Raw genomic sequence first — 8,285 nt, 5'->3', positions numbered from 1 at the left:
CACATTCAGCTTTGTACAGAACACAGTATTCAATGAGAATATTTCATTCATTCAGATCTAGGATGTGTTATTTCAGTGTTCCCTTTATTTTTTTGAGCAGTGTATATATAAATATACCAGGATGGGGGATATTAACAGAATTGGGGGACATTACCCCTATAACAGTGTAAGCAGCAGACCCCCTCCCCCTTAACAGGGCATAATGACCACATTTTTTGCTTACATTTTTTTTCTATTTTCCTCCTCTAAAACCTAGGTACGTCTTATGGTCCGGTGCGTCTTATAGTCCGAAAAATACGGTATATGCATTCAGCATATATATACTACTAGCTATTGAACCCGTTCTACGCCCGGGTGGCGAGCATTTTTATTGGTATATGGTCTCCCATGCTGGTATGTGCTGCCCCCCTCCTTGTATTTGTGCTGCCCCCATCCTGTCCCCACCATCCAATCCTGGTATGCGTGGTACCCCTCACCCCCAATCCTGGTATGCGTGGCACCCCTCACCCCCAATCCTGGTATGCGTGGCACCCCTCACCCCCAATCCTGGTATACGTGGCACCCCTCATCCCTATCCTGGTATGTGTGGCACCCCTCATCCCTATCCTGGTATGTATGGTACCCCTCATCCCTATCCTGGTATGTATGGTACCCCTCATCACTATCCTGGTGTGTATGGTATCCCTCATCCTGGTATGCATGGTACCCCATCCCTCATCCCGGTATGCATGGCACTCCATCCCTCATCCCCAATCCCGGTATGCGTGGCACCCCTCATCCCCAATCCCGGAATGTGTGGCACCCCTCATCCCCAATCCCGGCATGCGTGGCACCCCTCATCCCCAATCCCGGCATGCGTGGCACCCCTCATCCCCAATCCTGGCATGCGTGGCATCCCTCATCCCCAATCCCGGCATGCGTGGCACCCCTCATCCTCAATCCTTGTATGTGTGGCACCCCTCATCCCCAATCCCGGTATGCGTGGCACCCCTCATCCCCAATCCCGGTATGCATGGTCCCCTCACCCCCCAATCCTGGTATGCGTGTTACCCCTCACCACCCAATCCTGGTATGCGTGGCACCCCTCACCCCCGCAATCCTGGTATGCGTGGCACCCCTCACCCCCCAAATCCGGGTATGCGTGGTACCCCTCACCGCCCAATCCTGGTATGTGTGGCACTCCTCACCCCCCAATCCTGGTATGTGTGGCACCCCTCACCGCCCAATGCTGGTATGCATGGTACCCCTCACCCCCAATCGTGGTATGTGTGTTATCCCTCACCCCCCAATCCTGGTATGCGTGGTACCCCTCACCCCACAATCCTGGTATGTGTGGTACCCCTCACCCCTCACCCCCAATCTTGGTATGTGTGTTACCCCTCACCCCCAATCTTGGTATGTGTGTTACCCCTCACCCCCAATCCTGGTATGTGTGGTACCCCTCACCCCCAATCCTGGTATGTGTGGTACCCCTCACCCCCCAATCCTGGTATGTGTGGTACCCCTCACCCCCCAGTCCTGATATATGCATGGTACCCCTCACCCCCCAGTCCTGATATATGCATGGTCCCCTCACCCCACAATCCTGTTATGTGTGGCCCCCTCATCCCTTTCACACTGTACACACATACACAAAAAAAAAAACAGTTATACTCACCTTTCTTCTCTGTACTGTAAATGTGTCTTCAGTAAAATGACGCCGGATAGCGCAATGCGCATGCGTCAATCTGACGCCTTCACTCCGCCCCCGGTCTCCAGCAAAGAGAGGCGCCGCAGCAACGCTCCTCCCGGTCAGGTAAATATGTAAGTATGGCGCCGGAGATCGCGGTATGCGTTCAGTGTCTACGCATCCCGCGATCTCCGGCGCCATACACCTCCTCTTACCTGTAACGGCTGGATGCCTGCTTCTCTCTGGAGCCAGGCTGCGCATCACGCATGCGCAGTTTATCGAATCTTCAGACAAAGACACGCATGCCGCCTTATATATACTATGGTAGATCGGCCCACTCAGTTGCACACAGAAGTAGCCACCGGAGCGCCGTCTCCTTAAGTCTCTCACTGGTTTATTTGTAGATGCTGCATAAGCCAGTGAGGAGTTAGCAAAAATAAATACGTGCTTTCTGACCTAAGGAAAAACAAAACATAACATACAGCCGTGTTGCTGTGGGGATCTGCCCGCTCAGGAGAACAACCATCCACTAGTTCAGCTTTTCCTTCTTAGGACACAAAGCGCTGGAGTTCCTCTCTACAGCCCTACTGAACACTGAATGCCTTAGAAGGACGACTATATACATCCTAGTCCCCACCCTGGGGTGGAGATATGGTGAATGACCTCCCAACCCGTTCTATGGTCGTTCACAAAAACCCAGCCCTTAAAATGGCCGATTAATCCCTCTCAACACATAGTATGCTGGTGTAAAACTTATGGGCTTCAAATCACTGAAGCTAATAGCCTCAGTGAAACATACCTCCCCTCCAGCACTTTGCCAGTGACTTTGTCACCATGTATATATAATCAGCATACTGTATATATATTATAAGCATACTCTATATATCCTTTTAAAAGCAGAAGTGTCAATAAATTATTTTTATCAGTTAACAAAATGCAGAGTAAAGTTTGATGGATGAACCAAGATCTCAGTAATAATAATTGTATTTTTTTTTTATTAATATTAGGATAGAAGGGAGGGACAAAACCAGGAACAGAATCAGTAGGCAAACTCATAGTCAGGAGGACAGCCGGGGTCAGATACCAGGTGATCAGTAACCGCCACGTCTGCGAGCAGTATGAATACCGCGGAGCCTGGTGACAGAGGTGATACTGAGATTGTCCGGGCAGAGATGTAACAGTCAGAAGGCCACCGGTAGATGGTGAAGGTCCTTCTGTACAGCTCCAGCAGTGATGGTGGATCTGCTGGACTTCAGGGCGCTGGATGCGGAGGTTTACCGTCTTTTAGATGTCTCTAGGGGAACGGTGACAACACGCAAATACGCGAGCAGCCCTGGATAATCCACGCCGGCAGGATGATAAGATCCGGCGGAAGATGGAACCTATGAGAAGAGAAGGAAATATAATGTAAGTGATGGGACTCCATATGACATGATACTACTGTGCGGTCACTGTGGCCGGACGCAGAGGAATCTCATCACACAGAGGTCAGGGATCATCGTCAGCCATCATACATGTGACAATCCCATCACCGACAGATGACATCTGCTCCACATGAATTATTCTCACTGACGACATCACACAACATGGAGATGACTCTCACACTTACCTCGTCTCTTTTTCCCCTTTTTCCCATTTTCTGATTTTTCGTTGTCAGCTGGAAATTCTGATCAGAAAGAAGAAAAAACAACAACTCACTAAAGACATATTGTTATGGGGTCTGCATTGTATCGCTCCTGTATATAGTACATAGATTGTTCTAGTCCTGTCCCCTATAGTCCTGACAATCTGGTATTACACAATAGGGCAGAATAAGTCCTATATACCGGACATGACCTAATATGAGGGGCATTAGATGTGTCACTAATATGGAGCAGTGAACGCCCTGTGTGCCGCCATATGGTGCATCCCTAATGAGCGATATTCTACTATAGGAGACGATATCTCATTATGATGGCGGAGGTTACTGGATGCAACAATGTATCACAGAATCCATGATAATACTGTACAAAATTACAGAAATGGAGACACAGTATGGGCCCATGGGCAAAGTAATTGGGTTCCTTGAAACATGGATAACATAGGAGACCCATTAAAGAAAAACTATGTGGAAATATTTCACCCTTGATGACAACATTCACATTGTTTGTGCTATAGACATGTACATACCTGACAATGGGGACGAGGATGGCAAGCTGGTTATAGCATCGTCTCTAGCAGATTCAGGAAAAGATCCTTTCTGCCTGTTAGGAAGAAGAAAAACGTGTAAATCACAAGTAAATTCAGTATAAATGGGATTGTCTCACTAGAAGAACCCTGACTATAAGGCCTAATAGGACATATGAAAGTCATAGTGGGGAAGTCTCCTGCTCAAAACTACCTTCTATGGAAACAACTAGCAACAATGGCCGGCATGTAATACTACATATCTCCTGCAGTGTGGGCAAAACTAACATTGCCTGACCGGCAGCAATTATGGGTTGTTATCTCCAGCGGATTCTGAAGCCAATAGCCAATGACCGCTGATCATGGGGCGGTGGATGCTGCATTCAATATTATGGTATTTATGTCCTATATTTGGTATTGTGCACATATATTAGCCTGGAGCTCCCAATAATGACCCCATAATCTACTCACATATCTGAGATGTTTCTGCTGGATGCCGGGGTACACTCTGGAGGAAACTTGATAGCGGTGGTACAGAGCTAAAAAAGGACAAAAATAAGATATGAAATTCAATTTTTTACTTTTAGAGGTCTTTTTATGTATTCTGGATTTATTGATCACTTACTTTAGAAAGCCTTTTAGAGGATGTTGTAAAATTTTGGAAGAAAAGGCTCTCATTATCCTCACTTGTGTCCTTCTCCTCTGAGACAATAGGCTTGTTTGTATCAGCATGATCTACAAGACATAGGTAATGAAGTGTTATTAGCGGTTGTCAGTATAACACAGTCACCATTTATCACTACTATTAATGGGAACCGATTGTCACATATTATTGAAGACGAGACAAACAGCCGCTTAGTCTAGATGACGTCTTCTACTTACTGATAAATAAGCTGGTGTCCTCATCTGAAACAAGCCGAGGAATGTACTCCGGCTTCTGACTTAGAAGGTTTTCAAATTCTAAGTCACTCAGGAATGGATAACTCTTGATCTCAAATGCTCCTCCTGGAAAAAGAAAAACAAAAGTGATGCGGACATTGTTAGAGGCTGCTCCATATCTGAACAGTATATCTTAATCTTAAGTAATGACAAAACCGAAGGAAACAAACTGAAAGTTATATTATGGAGAACTAGAAATAGGCAAGCAGATAGAGAAGTGCTGATCCTCATGGACAGGAGCGAAGAGTCCTCGTTGTAAAAAGTGAATATTAATACTAATAAAGTATATCAGTTACCTGTCCCAAGTCTTTGTGCAGGATTTGTTCTGAGCAGGTCATTAATAAGGTCCTGAGCATCGGGGGGAGGAGCGCGATCCCAATCCCAAATTATGTCTCCTGTTATATAGAAAATTACAGAAAATAAAACCTCTGTTTTGGACTGTAAGATAAAGTAGAGGAAATAACTAAATTCATGTAACCAGTCAAAGCAATGATCGGATTATTCTACTTACCAGTGACAATATTTTTATAGAGCTCAGATAGGGAATCCCCATGAAATGGTACATATCCCACCAGAAACTCATGCAGGATGATTCCCATTGACCACCAGTCAGCAGGTCTTCCATAGCCTTTCTTCAGAATGATTTCTGGGGCCATGTAAAGCGGGGTGCCACAGTCCTGGAAACCAACAGAAGGTAGAAATGAGAATCGATGAAATTATTATTATGACAAGTTCTCGACATAAAAACTCAATGACAGAAGATAAAATATCAGTTGAAAAGTTCTCTAGAAATGAAGAACGTAGAGAAGAGACAATAGTGTGATGAGATTTGTAAAGAACCATCTAAGTTCCTGTAAGTGATGCCAACCTCATGGTCCTGGAACTCTCTGGCGATGTCCTCCAATGATTCCTTGTGGGTGTTGGTTTCTGGTATCATGACACCAACTTTTGAAATCCCAAAATCGGCGACTTTAATGTGTCCAGCCGGTGTAATCAGGAGGCTGTGAAAGAGAAGATGGTTTTAGGCTCACGGGCTGTGTGGTAATAAATGATAACTTTCCCCCCTTTATTAAACTATAGGGGGCACTTACTTCTCTGGCTTCAGGTCTCTATGCAACACACCATAGCTGTGCAGGTATTCCACAGCAAGTATCGCTTCAGCAAAGTACAGGCGGGCCAAGGGGACAGATAAAGGACCCCTGGTGCTTAGGAGGGTCCCACAGTCTCCACCTATAGAAGAAAGGAAATATGAGCGGTGAGGGGTTTATACAGCAGATCACCACGATGGATCATGAGAAGTGAGCGGAGACATTGGGGCAGGAGAGAATATATACAGATATAATGTATAGAGCACAGAATATTAGTCTGAGGTCATGGTGAGATGTCGTCCATGTCACTAATAAAGTGATGTCTCATCTCGTCTACAGCTGGCGATACTGACGTGCTCAGTGCGGACATACAGGGAGATCACACACATCAATGACTTTCCATAATATCTATAGTAAATGCTCTGCGGGGATGTAACCGTCCACGGGGACAAGTCCTAATGATATGAGCGGTGATAAGATGTCAGCAGACATGGGCTGAATATAATACATGTACATGTCCTACCTCCTACATACTCCATGACCATACACAGGTGAGATCTAGTAGGGAAGGAGCAGAGCATGGAGGTCACAAAGGGACAGTCAGCGAATGTCAGGATGTCCCTCTCCAGATAGGCCCCTTCCACATGTTTTGGAGTATCCAGGTCCCGCTTGGCAATTTTCTTCATAGCGAAGATCTTCTGTGAGTCTTTATGGTGAACTAAGTGGACGGACCTGGAGAGAAGAAGAAACCATGGTTTATAGTGAATCCTTATTAACAGTCCGTCTATAGAAGTCATTATATGATCTTCTGTTCTAATGTTTAATACCAGAAGTCCGACCATTACTAGAAATCCACATCTAGAAATACATGAAATAATACTACATAGATCATCTATGGGAGGGTCTGCACAATGCCACGTCTGCCGGACCCTCACCCAGGTCAAATTATCATCTATGGGAAGTCTGCACAATGCCACGTCTGCCGGACCCTCACCCAGGTCACGTTATCACCTTTCACCTCAGATCATGTCCCTATGATAAGACTGAATGGCAAAGCACAGAGGATGAAGCATTATCATAGGGAACCCTGAGAAATGTGGCTTATGCTAACTGAAATCTCACCCAAAAGATCCGCTGCTGATCAGCTTAGATGTTTCGTAGTCGCTCATACGCGGCTTTCTCGCCGGGATCAATGATTCCATCAAGTCCTAGAAAAGAAGAAGAAGAAGAAATGATATTAAGATCTAGAAGCTGCTGGAGAAAATCTCCAGATGCAGAAACGTCTCCCCCTATATTATGTCCCAGCTGATGTCACTGATCCGATAGGTGAGCAGAAACCTGCTGACGGATTCCCTATAATATAAACGCTATTATCTAATGCAATAGTGTCATCTCCTCTAATAATAGAGGCGCCCCCTGGTTATATGGGGGATAATACTGGACGGGTCATTTACACCCCGTGATCTGGTGATACACAGACATCTACCTCTATAATACTTACACCGGCAGGTTCTTGGATCTCCGGGATCTCTAAGATTACACTGTCAGGATCCAACAGCTCAGTTGTTTCTAAAATAGCGATAAAATGATGAGGAAATAAAATGTATTAGAGGATATTAATCCTACAGACATAATACAGCAATATAATGGAGAAATGACTATTCTGTATGGAGGACTATGTGGGGCCTATTATTCTGTATGGTGGAATATGTGGGGTCCATTATTCTGTATGGAGGACTATGTGGGGCCCATTATTTCGTATGGAGGACTATGTGGTGCCCATTATACTGTATGGAGTACTATGTGGTGCCCATTATACTGTGTGCCGGACTATGTGGGGCCCATTATTCTGTATGGAGGGCTATCTGGGGCACGTTATTCTGTATGGATGACTTTGTGGGACCCATTATTCTGTATGGAGGACTATCTGGTGCCCATTATTCTGTGTGGAGGACTTTTTGGGGCCCATTATTCTGTTTGGAGGACTTGTGTGGCCCATTATTCTGTGTGGAGGACTATGTGGGGCATTATTCTGTATGGAGGACTATGTGGGGCCCATTATTCTGCATGGAGCACTATGTGGGGCCCATTATTCTGCATGGAGCACTATGTGGGACCCATTATTCATTATGGAGGACTTTGTGGGACCCATTATTCGTTATGGAGGACTTTGTGGGACCCATTATACTGCATTCTGGTTGGCTCGTGACTTTTTCCAAGTTTTTCATTTTGGCTCTCTGTATGTTTGATTACAGAGTGGAAAGAGTAACTATGACATTATCCCCTGTTCTCTATAATATCCGGATATCTCCTGTAGAAGGTTGTGTGATCGGCTCACCTGTAGTCAGATCGCTGCTCGGCCCCGGCTGACTCGTATTAGGGTCAGGGGTCTCTGGGGTCACATTTTGCTCGTCTTCGGTGTC

This window comes from Phyllobates terribilis, unplaced genomic scaffold, assembly GCF_046119375.1.
Source record: "Phyllobates terribilis strain yellow unplaced genomic scaffold, ASM4611937v1 Scaffold_19__1_contigs__length_20705806, whole genome shotgun sequence".
NCBI lineage: Eukaryota > Metazoa > Chordata > Amphibia > Anura > Dendrobatidae > Phyllobates > Phyllobates terribilis.
Note: the sequence above shows the minus strand (reverse complement) of the source record.